Below are 16888 nucleotides of genomic sequence, written 5' to 3' on the forward strand. Positions count from 1 at the left end.
GAGAGGGGGAGAGGGGGAGAGGAGGAGAGGAGGAGAGAGGGGGAGAGGAGGAGAGAGGGAGAGGGGGAGAGGGGGAGAGGAGGAGAGAGGGAGAGGGGGAGGGGGAGAGAGAGAGAGAGGGAGAGAGAGAGGGAGAGAGAGAGGGAGAGAGAGAGGGAGAGAGAGAGGGAGAGAGAGAGAGAGGGAGGGAGAGGGAGGGAGAGGGAGGGAGAGGGAGGGAGAGGGAGGGAGAGGGAGGGAGAGGGAGGGAGAGGGAGGGAGAGGGAGGGAGAGGGAGGGAGAGGGAGGGAGAGGGAGGGAGAGGGAGGGAGAGGGAGGGAGAGGGAGAGAGATTGTGTGTCAGAGAGTGTGTTTGAGAGAGTGTGAGAGTCCAAGTACGAGTGTGTATAGATAATTCATCCATCACGGGAATCGAAAATCTCCACGATTTTTAGCGGTTATCGATATCGAATGTCGATACTGGCAACATATCGGTCCCAGGAATTCAAAAATATTCCCCAACGTTTTAATTTTAAGTTTTAACTTTAAATGATTTGATTAATTTTGCAATTGCTATTATAATTTTTCATTTACTTTATTGATTTTGTGCTTATATTAACATTCTGTCCTAACTGGCAACACCAACTTTTTCAATATTTTTTTAATTCGGTATTGAATCAAGTTTGAATAAGCTTATTCAATATTTAAAAACCAGTGAGCATAATTTTTTGCGACCCATGTTTGCTTCAAATACACACTATGACAATCGAGAGCGTTAGTTACCTTCCAGATTGAATGTGGGATGTTGATGTTACTTAAGAATGCCTTTAAGGCGACAAAGATGCTATCACAAACAACTCACTAGTTCGAACGAGGTGCTGCGCTAGTATTAGACTTTGTCGTATGAGGTGTGGACACAGTATGCACACCATCAGATTATTTGACTTGTCGCTCTACCGAAGTAGGCGAGTGTCAGCAATGTGTCTCGTGGTCTTATCGTGGCGTGTTTATCTTCTGCCGTTAGGTCAGACGATATAAATGCCACTTGCACGCTTAGAGTAGCAGATTGACGGTGACCAACTTTAAACAGAACTTGACTAATTTTCACACACACTTATTAAAATAATAACAAGCATAAAAATTACTTGACTTCCTTCTGAATGCTATTTACAATTGACAATCTGAAGTTCCCTTGGTATTGGTACGTTAATCTTATTCTCACATATCTCTGATACTTGACAAAAGTGTGTATACATTTATCTTCATGGCTATGTACAGGAATATGGTAATCTTATTAGGCGCAGACTGAAACTTGACTATAGACTTGTACAGACAAATGTAGAACTGGTACAGATAAATTCAGACATATGCAGACAAATGCAGACTAATCGGAGGTCTGTACACTCGTTATAATACCTCGCGCGTTCATGTATCACTGTGCGAGTGTGATCCGCGAAGAGAAAAGGTTCTACGTTAGCAGCAATCTCGTAGTGCGGAGACGGACGAGCGCTGCGCCTGCGCTGTTGTGTTTAGCGTGGCGCGCTCTAGTGGGAAACTTGTGTACGCGCTGACTACGCGGAACTGTGTACACAATATCGTAGGAAAGGGGATTTATTTATTTTTTTTTTTTTTTAATTCAGTAAAGGCGCAGTTGGGCGATGAAGTCTGGGGCCGCTGGCAGTGTGTGGTAGTAGTCGGCGGCCAGTAGGTCAGGCAGAATAAACATGGCGCAGAGCTGCTGCGGCGTATTGCACGTACAATTTGTTTAGAGTGGGGCAAACAGCGAGTTATTGCGATGTATGAGGCGAGACAGTAGGCCAGAGCCTGGAGTGACGTGGTGTAAGCTGACGTATGGGAATTTACCCCTGTCTCTCTCTGACACTACGTCAGAAGAGAGGGGAAAAGCAGTATAAATAGTCTGGCACTTTTAGCTTGAGGTGTGTGTGCCAGGTCAGTCGAGAGTCAGGTCAGACCTGTGCTGGTCTACGCTTATAGGGGGCCAGTCTGGCAGCGATGTTGTAAATATTCTGTGTAAACCTGTACTTTGTTTCGATGTACTTGTTCGGGCTATATTCCGACCCTGGGGACACAACACCAGGGCAAGACGGAACGGCAGCTGGGTACTTGGAGATTGCACGGTCTGCCTGAAGGAGGGCAGTGACAGTGGTCTGCAGTGGTTTCAGGACTGGCCACGTTCGCGTCCCACCTGACGTAGCAGGTTTGGGCGAGGTGTACGCTGCAGGAGGTGCAGCAGCGCTGAAACAGCGTTACGGACAGTGGTGGGTGTTCCCATCCGGGAAGCGCCACTAGCGACAAGTTGTGGCACGGCGTCCAGGAGGGTGCGGGTTCGAGTCTGGTCGTGTCCTAGGAGCAGCAGCGGCCGAGGGCCACAGGTGACCAGTACAACCACCTTCGGCTCATGGTCCGACAGAGCAGGCTAAACGGAGCGGATGGCGGCAGGGACGAGGGACTACAACAGTCTCCAGCAGTGCAGGAAGTAGAGCGGCGCCAGTCCCCACGTCTCGGCGGGCGGCGACTGGGCGAGCGCGGCTGACTTCCATCATCGGGCAGCCTTGACGACCGCAGCAGTGGTGTCGGCAGTCCAGGAGTTCTGATACGGCCACACTCGCGGAACAGTGCGCGAGTTGCATGCTGACATTAAGCTTCTGTAACCTAGCTGAATAAAGGAATACTTCCGAATACCGCTGTATAATTCTGCACTGCCCCTTTACGCTATTGAACTTGCTCAGCCTCCTGACGAGAAACGGCGCGGTGGGCCCCGGCTTCAGCTCTGCCAACTGGAGTCCTGGGTTCGACCATCGACGGTCCACAACAGAGGTTGTGCAATAGGGTTACAAGAAGCTGGATATTCATTCTGCGATACTGCAGAAAGAATCGGGAGGAACGTCGCCACTGTACATGGTTGCTGGCAGCAGTTGTCACTAGAGTCCCTTCGACTGTTCAGAGATGTAACTAAACCTGTCCGAAGATGTGAACAACCATGCATGAGCAGCGCCTATTGGACGCGAGGGGGTCCGACAGCCGATCATTTCCAGCCATTCCACCAGGAAGAAGGTACACGGCTAGTGTTGTCTGTAGTTCAACCATGCCTAGACGGTCAAATCTGCGGTTCGATAGCGTCCGTATTGTTACTTTGAGCCAGGAAGGGTTCTCAACAAGGTAAGTGTCCAGGCGTATCGGAGTAAGCGAAAGCGATCTTGATCGGACATGGAGGAGATACAGAGAGACAGAAACTGTTGATGACATGCCTCGCTCAGGTCGCCCAAGGGCTACTACTGTAGTGGATGATCGAAACCTACGATTAAGGCTCGGAGTAATGCTGACAGCCACGCCACCATGTTGAAAAATACATTTCGTGCAGCCACAGGACGTCATGTTACGACTCAAACTGCAATAGGCTGCATGATGCGCAACTTCACATCCGACGTCCATGGCGATGTCCATCTTTGCAACCACGATACCATGCAGTGCGGTACAGATGGGCTGAATAACATGCCGAATGGACCGCTCAGGACTGGCATCTCTTTACCAATGATTGTCGCATATGCCTTCAACCAGACAATCGTCGGAGACGTGTTACGAGGCAACCCGATCAGGCTGAACGCCTTAGACACACTGTCCAGTGAGTGCAACAAAGTGGAGGTTCAAATGGCTCTAAGCACTATGGGACTTAACATCTGAGGTCATCAGTCCCCTAGAACTTAGAACTACTTAAACCTAACTAACCTAAGGACATCACACACATCCATGACCGAGGCAGGATTCGAACCTGCGACCGTAGCAGTCGAGCGGTTCCGGACTGAAGGGCCTAGAACCGCTCGGCCACAGCGGCCGGCGTGGAGTTCCCTGATGTTTTGAGGTGGCATTATGTTGGGCCGACGTACGCCGCTGGTGGTCTTGGAAGGCGCCGTAACGGCTGTACAATACATGAATGCCATCCTCTGACCGATAGTGCAACCATATCGGCAGCATATTAGCGAGGAATTCGTGTTCATTGACGATAATTCACGCCTGCATGGTGCACACCTTGTGAATGACTTCCTTCAGGATAACGACATCGCTCGACTAGAGTGGCCAGCATGTTCCCCAGATATGAATCCTATCGAACATGCCTGGGATAGACTTAAATGGACTGTTTATGGACTACGTGACCCATTAACCACACTGAGGCATCTACGCCAAATCGCCGTTGGGAAGTGGGACAATTTGAACAAACAGTGCCTTGATGAACTTGTGGATAGTATGCCACGACGAATACAGGCATGCATCATTGCAAGAGGACGTGCTACTGTGTATTAGAGGTACCGGGGTGTACAGCAATCTGGGCCACCACCTCTGAAGTTGTCGCTGTATGGTGGTACACCATGCAATGTGTGGTGTTCATGAGCAATAAAAAGGGCGGAAATGATGTTTATGTTGATCTCTATTTCAATTTTCTGTACATGTTCGGGACGTCTCGCAACCGAGGTGATGCAAAACTTGTCTTTTGATGTATGTAGTTATGTGGTTATGTGGTCATGGTGTTGGACTGCGAAGGGGAGATCTGTGTTAAATTCTCCCTTGTGCTCCAATTTTTTCACAAATTTGTGAACTGTCCGTCTGTTCATTGACGTATCAGTTCGCTGTGTTGAAATTCGTGTCTTTGTTGTGATTTAACATCCGTTTGAAACAGCGAGGTGTAAGGAAGGGACCTCTACGTACGTACCTCTTCTTTGTTGTACTAAGTTCCACACGTTATGACTCTTGCGTTGCATTTTGGAAGATTTGGCTCTCCAATACCTTTGTTGTAACTTAGTTTACACTCGCTTATTCGTTGTTTTAATTCATGCGGAGGATCTATGTGGCATCTCGTCTGCTCTCACTATTCGTCACATTTATCCGCGAAGGTAGTAAGTTTACCACATGACTCACTTTCTAAAATCTGAGTATAGTATGGCAGTTGCCAAGGCTACGGAAGTAGAACAGGCATGTCAATTACTGGACGTAAAGTGCATAGTTTCTTATAAAAAAGGGGGGGGGGGGGACCACGAGTGAGATTTGAAATCGAATCTCCTGCTTTGCAATCCAACACCGTGACCACACAGCTATGACGCCGTGATTCTTGCTATTTACTCGATGTTGCACATCTTGAGCTCGGAACTTCCACTGTTTCTATTTTGCTTCTTTTTTCACGTTGCAGTACACATGCGTGCCGCCGGCCGTTGTGGACGAGCGGTTCTAGGCGCTTCAATCTGGAACCACGCGACCGCTACGGTCGCAGATTCGAATACAGCCTCGGGCATGGATGTGTGTGATGTCCTAAGGTTAGTTAGGTTTAAGTAGTTCTAAGTTCTAGGGGACTGATGACCTGAGGTGCTATGTCCCATAGTGCTCAGAGCCATTTGAACATGCATGCTGTTTGAATACTTAATCTGCGTTCAGTTTTTGAGAGGCTATCCACTGCGCCAGTTTACAATTAAATCTGAGGGGAGTGCCGTGGAGAGGCTCCCATTTTAGACGATGTGGTGGAAGGGCACAGGAAGCTGAGTGTCTCGAAACCCATACCTATTCAACGTCTAAAACACTATGTGGGGATCTACTGCACTGAACAACGAAAAACATTCTGTAAACGCCGAAGTGAAGTTAAATGCTCGGCAGTATGTGTTAATAACTGTAAAAACTGCGAAACTTAGTTTTCTCCCGCAATGTAAAATGTTTATATAACGTACGGGAATACAAACGAGTGACGTCTTCGACGACCGCCAATATTTCGGCTGATGTGCATCACGTTATTTTCAAGGCAGACATGCAACTGGAGAGTGCTGTGCAAGTAATTTTATACCCTCTGTACCCGGGGCTATGCTAACAATAAAGAAATATAGAAATATGAATATGCAGAAATTCTACACACACACACACACACACACACACACACACACACACAGACAAACAACTAGTGAAGCAATGAAAACAAACGGTAATGACAGAAGTCAACCATGGTAAATACTGATTAGCGGCGGGTGAGCAAGTAACATTACCTCAGTTCCACTGTTGTTTGGCGAAAGAAAGAAGAATTCCAAGCAGGACTTAAACAAAATCCACCATCTCCGTTTATAACACTATTTGCAGAGTCTGCGTTTAACGGACTATTATGCAATGTCCTTCAGACATCCATGCTTGCCTTAAGGACACTGGATAGTATACCATTAAACACAGACACTGAATAGTATTTATATGCCCAGGCAATAACCGCAACAATAATATGTAAGTCTCTTCCTGTGCGGGAACCACACCGATTGTGCGCGTGCAGGACGAGAACGTTTGGTGACATGTGAATGTTTTGGTTGGTCCTGGAAGCATTCTCGGATAGGTCAAGGCGACCGCTCTCATGGAGCAGCTGGAAGTTCACACGAGGATCTCCACAAGGTTGTACATCGTAACAAGAGTGGTACCGCCGCGCTGTAGATTTTCCGGTTGCCGTAAGGTTGTGTGGAACGTATGCTCTATACAACGGTCCGTCAGGGTTCTGATGGTGTGTCTAATGTATGATGTGCCGAAATGCGTGGGATACGCTAGATACCCGCCTTAATCAAGCTAAGATCTTACTTTACAGATCCTAAAAGTGTCCTGATGGTGGACGAAGAAGAGAACAAAAAACGCTTCACCACTTCACATCGGTATTCCGTCAAATACGATCAATCCTGTTCGAAGGCTACCTGCGTGAGGCAAAAGGACCATTGACTCAGCTAACACCTCGTTTTCATCACTCGTACGAATGTGACTCACGAGGGGACCACGCCTACTCGTTATCACCGACTTCGTCCAAATGTATGGTGCATTCAAGACTGGGGGCAGCAATGAAAGTGACACAACTGGCAGCTCCAGACAACCAAGCTTTTATAAAAAAAACAATTGCATTTAGGCGCGGGTCGGGCCAGGAATGAGCCATTTATGTTAGGGTAGCTCACAAGCAGCATCTGGGGCATCGAGGAATGCAATCGTCACGTAAAGAATTTGATCTATAAGCTTCAAAACTACACTTATCTCATCGAGAGAGAGAAAGAAATCACACTCTGAGAAGACTGCATGAAAATACGTTTCACTATACATGAGCAGCTATCCCCACCAATAGCGAAATGATGCGTTACGCATCTTTTGTTGCCAAACTTTGCGACGAGAGAGAAACTTTCATGGCTGTAAAGAAAGTCTATTTTTCCATACAAACTAAAAACAATTATCGAATTGTAAAATTTCGGCGATTATAATGTGTGCAAAATGCTGAGAAAATTATTGCTTACTATTTTTACGATGAACAACTCCACGGCACATGTAAATCATCAAATGTAATATAATAAAAGTGCCTAATTTTATATACGAAGTTATTTTTCTTTTCACATCTCTGAAGAGAATATTAATAAATACAGTACACTGAACAGTATTTCGATGTATTTGTAGAGCGAGTAATGTAAAAATGAAAATAAAACAAAATTTCCACCTAGGGGCTCGACCCGACGACACCCGGATTGCCATTCTATATTCTCTCCACTGCACCAACCGCTGATGCCGCGACCGACCCGCAAGAAAATTGTTATCTTTTTCTAAACGCTTGGCCATCTGGAGCCCCGAATTTTGTCACTATCATTTCATAGACTTGGTCTTCTTGTCAGTGTTGAGAAGACGAAAAGGACTGCGAGTAAGACTAGCAATGTCCTGAAAGAAAGTTCCTTGTCGCAAGAGACTAACAAAAGTCTTAGCTCTTGTAGTGGTGTTCCCCCTACGCTATATGGCCTTCAGCAGATTCACAAGGAAGGAGGTTCCTTTAGGTACATTTTCAATAACATTGGTGCTCCGACGTATCATGTAGCAGAACACTTTGCTGCTCTGTTGAGCCAATTATGAGTAGTAGGTCGGTGTGTGCATCACCTTAAGAAGTCGGCGGATCTCTTTCGTCGATTAAAGGGATTGCTTCTGAATGAATTTCGATCTATTAAGTTTTCCTCTGGTCTCTCATTTGACTGGAGTTTCCTGTATGACTCGTTGCGTTTAATTGAGGTTAGATTTGGTGATGGATTAACGGAATTATTTCGAAATTTGTTGACTTCCACTTTTTTTTCAATGAACAGTTCTACGAACAGACAGAGTTGCTACGGAGCCCTTTCTCGCGTATAACTGCCAGTCTGATTATGGAAGATTTCGAAGAATGTGCTCTGGACTGCGCCCTCTTTATATGTGTAGACGATGCTCTGTTTGTTTAGCGTCGCGGTAGTGAGAATTTAAACTGCTTTTTAGAACATCTGAATCAGTCCACCCGAATATTCGCTTAACGGTGGAAGTGGAAAAGACTGGCTGCCTTCCCTTCCTTGATGTGTTGGTAGGGAAGAAGACTGATTGTCCGTTAGAACATGACGTTAACAGGAAACCAAACCTCATTGATTTGTATCTTCAGCCAGATAGTTTCCCCGTCAGATTTGTAGGACCCACGTCATCTCAGACCTTGAAAATTAGTCGGCGAAGTTAGCCCACGTCGGTGATACCTGTTGTCCGAATAGTTATAGTGAAAGACAGATTAGACGCTCGTCGCACCGTCGACAACCGTGAATCGGTGAGTCATGAAATTAACGAGGAGACACCTACTTTTATGGCCTTTTTACCTCACGCAGGCAGCATTTGCAACAGGACTGGTCGTTCCCGACGGAAACACGGTGTACAATAGTTTTCTTTTACCATTATCTAAGATTAGGGCCGTTTTAAGGTCTATAAAGGATGACAATAGTTTTAGTAAGGTAGCTGTCTACCGTGTTCCAGGCAACTGTAGTATGTCATGTATTAGGTTCAAATGGCTCTACGCACTATGGGACTTGACATCTGAGGTCGTAAGTCCCCTGGGCTTAGAACTACTTAAACCTAACTAACCTAAAGACATCACACACACGCATGACCGAGGCAGGATTCGAACCTGCGACCGTAGCAGCAGGAGCACGGTTTCAGACTGAAGCGCCTAGAACCGCCATGTATTATGGAGACTATCAGGACCGTGAAGGACCGGTCTATCGAGCGGAAGCGGCACACTCGCTAACAAAAACCGAACAAATCAACTATTGTACAACACTGCCTCGGTATTGGTGTGCTCCATCAAGTTTGAACTATTTTACAGTTTTATTGTGCATGTAACTGAGGTGCATGTCACTGACCTACTCCAATTATCCACCCAGGGGCGGAGGACCTACAGTTTAAAGTGGCCAAGAATAGATCCCGCGACCTTCCGGTTTGCAGGCATGCGCTTTAACGCTGTGCAATAATTTAAAAAAATACAAGGCGAACCGTTTTTCCAACTTTATTCCCAGCTGTAGCAAACGCGAGGTAGCAAAAGAACGGAAAAAGAACGCCATGTCAGAAGAGGCGTGGCATGGCGCGTCGCTGCTACATGGACTTCAGATGGAATAATTCAGAGCTTTATCGCGGCGACGAGTGCGGACTCTTGTCCGTTGCCAGTTTCCTGAAAATAGCCCGCAGAAATTTATGCTCTGGGGATAGGGAAATACATACGTTACGCAATGGAGACGCTAGAATCAACTACTCTGTTCCGAGATACATCCGAAGAGGAACTGCATCCTCTCATACAATGCAGGAAAAATGTTGTTTCGCCGAAGAACGCTAGTTTTGTCCAGTTCCTGTGGTGATCAGTAGCTTCTGAAACACGCAAATGTGTCAGAAAGAATTTGCAGAAAATATACTACATAATTTGATAAAAAAGTAATTTTGTTCTTTCATACCAAGAATTCAGTCTAAAGTCTACCATTACTTTTACAACAAAGATATAACGCTCAATAAGCACTTCAAAATGCCAGCCCCATAAAACGTGGTACTTTATCGGTAGCGCAGTCGTGAATCAGCTTCAGTCAACTAAACTCCATCGTAAAATCTATTTCAACAGTTATGCAACACAGTTGCAGGCAAGACATTAACAATAGATTAATTTAACGCAAAGGAAATCAGGAAAAATGTTTGCTGGCGCTCATGGTTACATAGCTTTACATGCATACAACATGACAGATTCTGTGCAGTCCTAAAGCACCGACTGCACACCCACCAGCGCAGCGCCACGAAACGGCATCAGGGAGGCGCTGACTCACGCGCCAATGGAAAGAGCGGGCAGCGCCACAGCTCCAGGAAAACAGATCAGCGCCCCCTGTCAACGCTGATTTAACCAGCCGCTTCCACAGCATCAGTACTGAGCAATAGGAAGACGTTACTTAGCCTGCATTCTGCAAGTAGTAATAGAAAGTAAAGTACTCGTATGTAGGAGGCACAGGAAGCAAGGGGATCAAGAGAAGTTAAGTTTCTTTTTTTTAGAAATAAAGTTTTCTATTAATCAGAAAGTGTTCTGTACAGAAGATTTTGGATTCCTGCCTCCAACCATCCCAACTTCTTTATTTCTGTCCGTGCTGGCTCCCATAGTTGGTTTGGTTGGATTGATTTTGGGGACCAAACAGCAAGGTCATCGGTTTCATCGGATTAGGAAAGAACGGGGAAGGAAGCCGGCCGTACCCTTTCAAAGGAACCATCCCGTCATTTGCCTGAAACGATTTAGGGAAATCACGGAAAACCTGAATCAGATGGCCGGACGCGGTATTGAACAGTCGCCCTCCCGAATGCGAGTCCAGTGTGCACCTCACTCGGTGGCTCCCATAGCAGTCGACACAGCGTCTGGTTTCGAACATTCCTGAACCATTCCTACCTTCGCTCTACGCCGCACCGTCACAGCGCGTCACTAATGTTTCTCTCTTCTTTCAGAGACGCAATGGTACTGAGTGTGTTATTTCTGCGCCGGCCGAGGTGGCCGTGCGGTTCTGGCGCTGCAGTCCGGAACCGCGGGACTGCTACGGTCGCAGGTTCGAATCCTGCCTCGGGCATGGGTGTGTGTGATGTCCTTAGGTTAGTTAGGTTTAAGTAGTTCTAAGTTCTAGGGGACTTATGACCTAAGATGTTGAGTCCCATAGTGCTCAGAGCCATTTGCACCTTTTTTTTGTTATTTCTGCAAACTACCCCAACGCTTCCCCTATTTATTTGATTTATTTATAACTGGCGCTCCTCTCATTAAAATGGCCTCTAACCTGTGTCTTACACCTCTTGCGCCTTTGCCTCCGGTTACTGATGAAGTTCATTCAGTTTCAGAACCACCAAATGTCGCAGTTGATGACGGCAGTCCAGCATCTCATTTACGCGAAAGTCGCTCTTGCATCAACTCTCCACAACATCCAGCAACAACCACGACACCGCCTCCATGCATTCCACCGTTCCGAGTTTTCAATAAACAACAGGAGGAATAGAACGAATACTGCGCTCAGTTAGCGTGTCGGCACTGTATTTGACTAGGCATGGACGGCCAGATTGAACAGATGACGTCACAATGTCGCGCTTGCGCTGAAATACTATCGACCCCGCCGCAAACGTTTCCAGTTTGACCACAGTCTCAATCGCCGTGACAACGAGTCCATATTGACTCTTCTGGTCCCTTTTGGAACATTCGTTGGCTTACTCTTGTAGACTCTTTTAGCCAATATCCGTTTGCAGTGTTCATGAATTCAGCTACGTCGTGTAGTAGCATCCAGAATTTGTCATCTAGGTATCAGTCACGAGTGCTCTGCTTCATCTTCAGTCGAATGGAGAAGCTGAACGACTTGTGCGTGCGTTCAGCCAACAGGTGAACGTATTACGTGCCTCCAACACACCGGAGTAAGCGCTGCTGCTCTTCGTCAAAACGATCCGCTCCCAGCCTCGCGACGGTACGTCACCGGTTGCTGCGATCACCTAAGCACACGGCGCCTCCCACGTTCCGCAACTATCGCTTTGCACCTAATGATTCTGTTGTTTTCAAGTTTTTTGTTGGCACCAGGCGCTGAGAGAGAGGAACGAGTGCCGGCCGCTGTGGCCGAGCGGATCTAGGCGCTTCAGTCCGGAACCGCGCTGCTGCTACGGTCGCAGGTTCGAATCATGCCGCGGGCACGGATGTGTGTGATGTCCTTAGGTTGCTTAGGTTTCAGTATTTCTAAGTCTAGGGGACTAATGACCTCAGATGTTAAGTCCCATGGTGCTTAGAGCCATTTGAACCATTTTTTGAGGAATGAGTCTTCTAAATTTGAGCACTTACATGTATTTAATTGAAGGTCTTGCTGAGTTACTGCGCTGCCATTAGAACCAGTTTCGTGCTTGTGGATTGCGAGATTCTTCTGCAGATTTTCCGCCCTCAGATTCTCATCCTGCCGGGATCTTGGAGGACGGAGTGGCCGTTCCCGCGTGTCCCTTCGGCACCGGCTGCGGAGCAGATGGTGCTGGACCCATCGCCTTCGTCGCTGCGGCAGGTCAACTACCCAGCGCTCGTCCGGGCGCCCGCCGTGGCGTTGAACCCGTCACCGTCCTCACAGTTTTTCGACGGACCGGCTCAAGAAGAGGTTGGGCGTCTTTCCGGGTGTTTTCCGATCGACGTTCGCCTCGGAGCGCAGAACGGATGTCGGGGCGCGGCCGGGAGCTAGGCGTCGGTCCCAGTTGCACCTCCCGGCTCCCCACGCCACCCACCTTCCTGCCTTCCCCCCCACCCCACGCCTTTGTCGTAAGATGGCTCCTTACAAGTCAACGGTGCGTAATTTTTTGGGGGACTGGGGGGGAGGAGGAATGTGCAGTCCTAAAGTATCGACTGAACACCGATAGCACAGCGCCGCGAAATGACAGCAAGAAGACGGTGATCCGCGAGCCACGGAAAGAGCGGGCAGCGCCTTACCTCCAGGAAGTTCAGCGTCCCTTGTCAACACTGATTTAATTAACCGCCCATTGCTGGTCGGGCCCAGTTCAGTCGCAGACTTCCAGAGCATCAGTACTGAGTAACAGGAAGACTTAGCCTGCGTTCTGCAAGTAATAGTAGAGAGTAAAGCACTTGTATGTAGGAGCCACAGGACGCAAGGCAATTTTTTTTTTTTAGAAATAAACTTTTCTAGTAATTTTAAAGTGTTTTGTACTGATGATTTTGGATTCCTGCCAGGTTCTCTTCTTTCTTGTTTGTGTCCTTGCTGACCCCCACAGTAGAGCTACTGTGGGAGTAAGCACGGACATAAACAAGAAAGTAGACTCATCTAGCAGCAAGACAGATGAAATGCAACATCAGCAAAATCCAACTGGAAGTTGTTGCATGAAAACCGTTTACCTACATCGAAGCTTCCGAAAACTGCAACTTTCAGAAAAAGAGAATCTAGAGAGTGCAAATTGCGCATTAGATAGGACATGCCAAGATACTGCTAGCCAGTGACATTTCGTCTTACGTACCTGTGAAGTAACGCTTTCTGAGAAGACCTAGTTTCTGTTTTAACAGCGTATCACAGTGCTACGACAATGAGTGGTCAACGTTCATACAGGACAGGTGCTTCATCATCAGAAACACTGAGTTGCAAGAAGCTGATGGACTTCTAACTCCACACGAGTACTAAGAAAAGGATAGCTCGGTTTTCCCTGTCGTCCAAACTGAATGAGCACCGTGAACATCATATGGACATACTTTCGAAGGTTATTCGGAGATTGCTCACATCATTAATATGTTACAGCGAAGTGACCAATCGCTGGGTGTGCTTGCCTAACATCAGAACGACAGCAAAGAGAATTTTAGACATGTTAAACAAAAATCGCTAACCGTTAAATTCCAGTGATACCACATCTCATGGCATACTGTACAGTAAGCAAGATACATGGAGAAAAGCCCTGCTGTGTGCTCTACTACGACATCTCATCCTTCAAGACGTTTAACACTATAAACAGACCGAGATGACTGAGGTCATGGGATAGCGATATGCACATATACAGAAAGGCGACAGTACCGCCTACACAAGGTATAAAAGGGCAGTGCAGAGGCGGGCCTGTCTTTTGTACTCAGATAATTCATGTGGAAAGCTTTCCTACGTGATTATGCTCGCACGACGGAAATTAACACCATTTCAACGCGGAATGGTATTTGGGGCTAGACGAATGGGAACACTGCACTGCGGAAACCGTTAGGGAACTGAATATTCCGAGATCTATAGTGTCAAGAGCGTGCCGAGAACACCAAATTTTAGGCATTACCTCTCATCATCACGGACAACGCAGTGGGCGACGGCCTTCACTTAACGACCGAGAGAAGCGGCATCTGCGGAGAGTTGTCAGGGTTAACAGAAAAGCACCGCTGCGTGAAATAACCGCGGGAATCAATGTGGGACGAACGACGAACGCATCCGTTAGGAAAGTGGGGCGAAATTTGGCGTTAATGGGCTATGGCAGCAGACGTCGGTCGCGAGTGCCTTTGTTAACAGCGCGACATCGCCTGCAGCGCCTCTCCTGGGCTCGTGGCCATATCAGCTGAACCCTAGGCGACTGGAAAACTGGGGCCTGGTCACACGAGTCCTGATTTCAGTTGGTAAGAGCCGATAGAAGGGTTCGAGTATGGCGCAGACCCCTTAAAGCCATGGACCAAGTTGTCAACAAGGCAGTGTCAAGCTGGTGGTGACTCAGTACTGCTGTGTTTACATGGACTGGACTGGATGCTCCGGTCTAACAGAGCAGTCATTCACTGGAAATGGTTATGTTCGGCTACATGGAGACCAGTTGCAGCCATTCATGTACTTTATGTTCCCAAAGAACAATAGCATTTTTACAGATGAAAATTCGCCATGGCACCATGCCACAATTGTTCACGAGTGATTTAAAGAACATTATGGACAATTCTAGCGAATGATTTGGCCACCTAGATCACCTGACATGAATGCCACGGAACATATTCCTGGACATAATCGATAGTCCAGTTCTTGCACAGAATCCTGCACTAAGCTGGGGAAAAAAAAGGTCCCACACGATATTGGGAGGTATTCTGTGACTTTTGTCACCTCAGCGTGTTGTGTGTTACATGCGTCAGTGATGCCTTCGGCCCATGCATTCATTTCGTCGCAACTACATGGGATACTTCATGCAAGAAATGTGTCATTGCTTTTTACTTATTTGAATTCGCTCATATTTATTATACAGTAACGCACATATTCCGAGGCCCTTTTACGTAACACTTTACGTGTTATAACACAAATTTTGTTTAAATAGTTACACTATATCTACAAATGTACTTCGACAGTATTTTTTACACTCTTATTACTGTACAGAAATTTATAGCTAATTTGTGCTAACACTTCAGGGTATCAGTGAAAGTCTTCGAATTTCTTTTCGGTGCCTGTCACGCATCATGTATCTTTAAAAAAGGTCCAAACTTTCCGATGGTATTGTATGATGTTTCATTCCCCTTGATTCAATGCTGTTAGCGACGAGTTGATCCATAGTTGAATCTCATCTTTAATAACAATGTCACGTATTCTATTTTCTGAGAGTGACGCAAACCAAACCTTCCGTGAAACGCTTGGTGTGGCTTTATTTAACTATTACAGCTTATAACTTTGGATGGTTTCACATGAATTTCCATTCTTGAAAGTCTCATGTTTTTAATGCTTATTTTCATCAGAATGTTTAACAATTTCAGTTTATATTAAGCTTAGTGTTCAATACCGCATTTACCAATTCATCTACATGTTCGTTAAATACCACTCCTAAGATCATTACCTTTACAAATAGTGTGTGTTGATCAAAAGTATTGTTATGAGTTGCTGTACTGACATCCGCACTGTGTTGATTGCAATAAACCCAAACCTCAAAATAATTCACTGCTTCACGAACGTTTTTGTACATTCTGAATGCCAATACCTGTTAGTCTGCGAAAAGCCAACTGAGACTGAACGCATTTCTCTTCCAAAGCTACAGGATCTTTACCAGCTGGACTGCTCCAAGGCATATTGCTTCCCAATTAGCTCGGCTACTAAATTAATAACTCTCACGCAACGGATTTAACAGTACCGAAGTGTGCGGTCCAGGTAACTCCTTTATGAGTGTTGGCCTGCATAAAATCATCAGTATACTGGATGGAAATGATATTCGCTAACTACTAAATTAAAATCTTGGCTCAACGAAATTCAAAATTTATTCCAATCGTATTCGGAGTACATGGGTCAATCAGTGACATACCATTAGATTTAATTCAGCACACTATAAACGAAACATATAAAAACAAGTTATTGAGATATACTACCATTAATTAACTTGGCACAGTTTTGAAAAAAAAAAAAGGGTGATTGTGATCAAGAGTAATCAGAATCCTAGAATATTAATTGTTTGAAACATTTGAAGAGTGACTAAGATCATACCAAAAAATGAAGTGAAAACATGCAGCTACACGTGCTTGATTAGTATGGAAGATGTTTAAGAATTTTTTTGATTCTGATTAAAATCGTTTTAATAACCATCTGGAAACTGCTTTAACTCTTGATAATCCTTTATTCCAACACTTTATGCGACCGATTTCGCGATATTGGCGATATTGTAATCGCATCTTCAGGTGAAAATTTCACAAGAACATACGATATGGATTAGGAGCAAATTAGTATTACCAAAACTTGGGGTACCCAAACCAGGAAAAAGAGGGAGCGCAATATTCACATAGTTACTTTAACATTAGGCCATTGAAATAGCACCGTCTCCAAATGGTCGGATGGCACTTTTCATTAGCATTGCCAGTTAAAATGGATGTTGAGTAATACAGGAAGAGAAACCAAGAATTAATGACAGGGCCGTGTAAATTTTTTCCTGGGTAATCCTTCATGAACGTAACATAGTATCAGAAAATGCTTAACTCTGCACCTTCCTAACCAGCCAATGCCACTCGATATCCTCACGATAATTGTCGTGTCGAAATGTAAGGCCGCTTTACAAAGTTGGAATTTTGCTTGCTGCTGAATTACGTCCCTCAGAGTAAAGGCTGCTCTAAGTCTGCAGTCGAAGTGTACTGCTCAAAACC

The sequence above is a fragment of the Schistocerca nitens genome, chromosome 2 (assembly GCF_023898315.1).
Source record: "Schistocerca nitens isolate TAMUIC-IGC-003100 chromosome 2, iqSchNite1.1, whole genome shotgun sequence".
Classification (NCBI taxonomy): Eukaryota; Metazoa; Arthropoda; class Insecta; order Orthoptera; family Acrididae; genus Schistocerca; species Schistocerca nitens.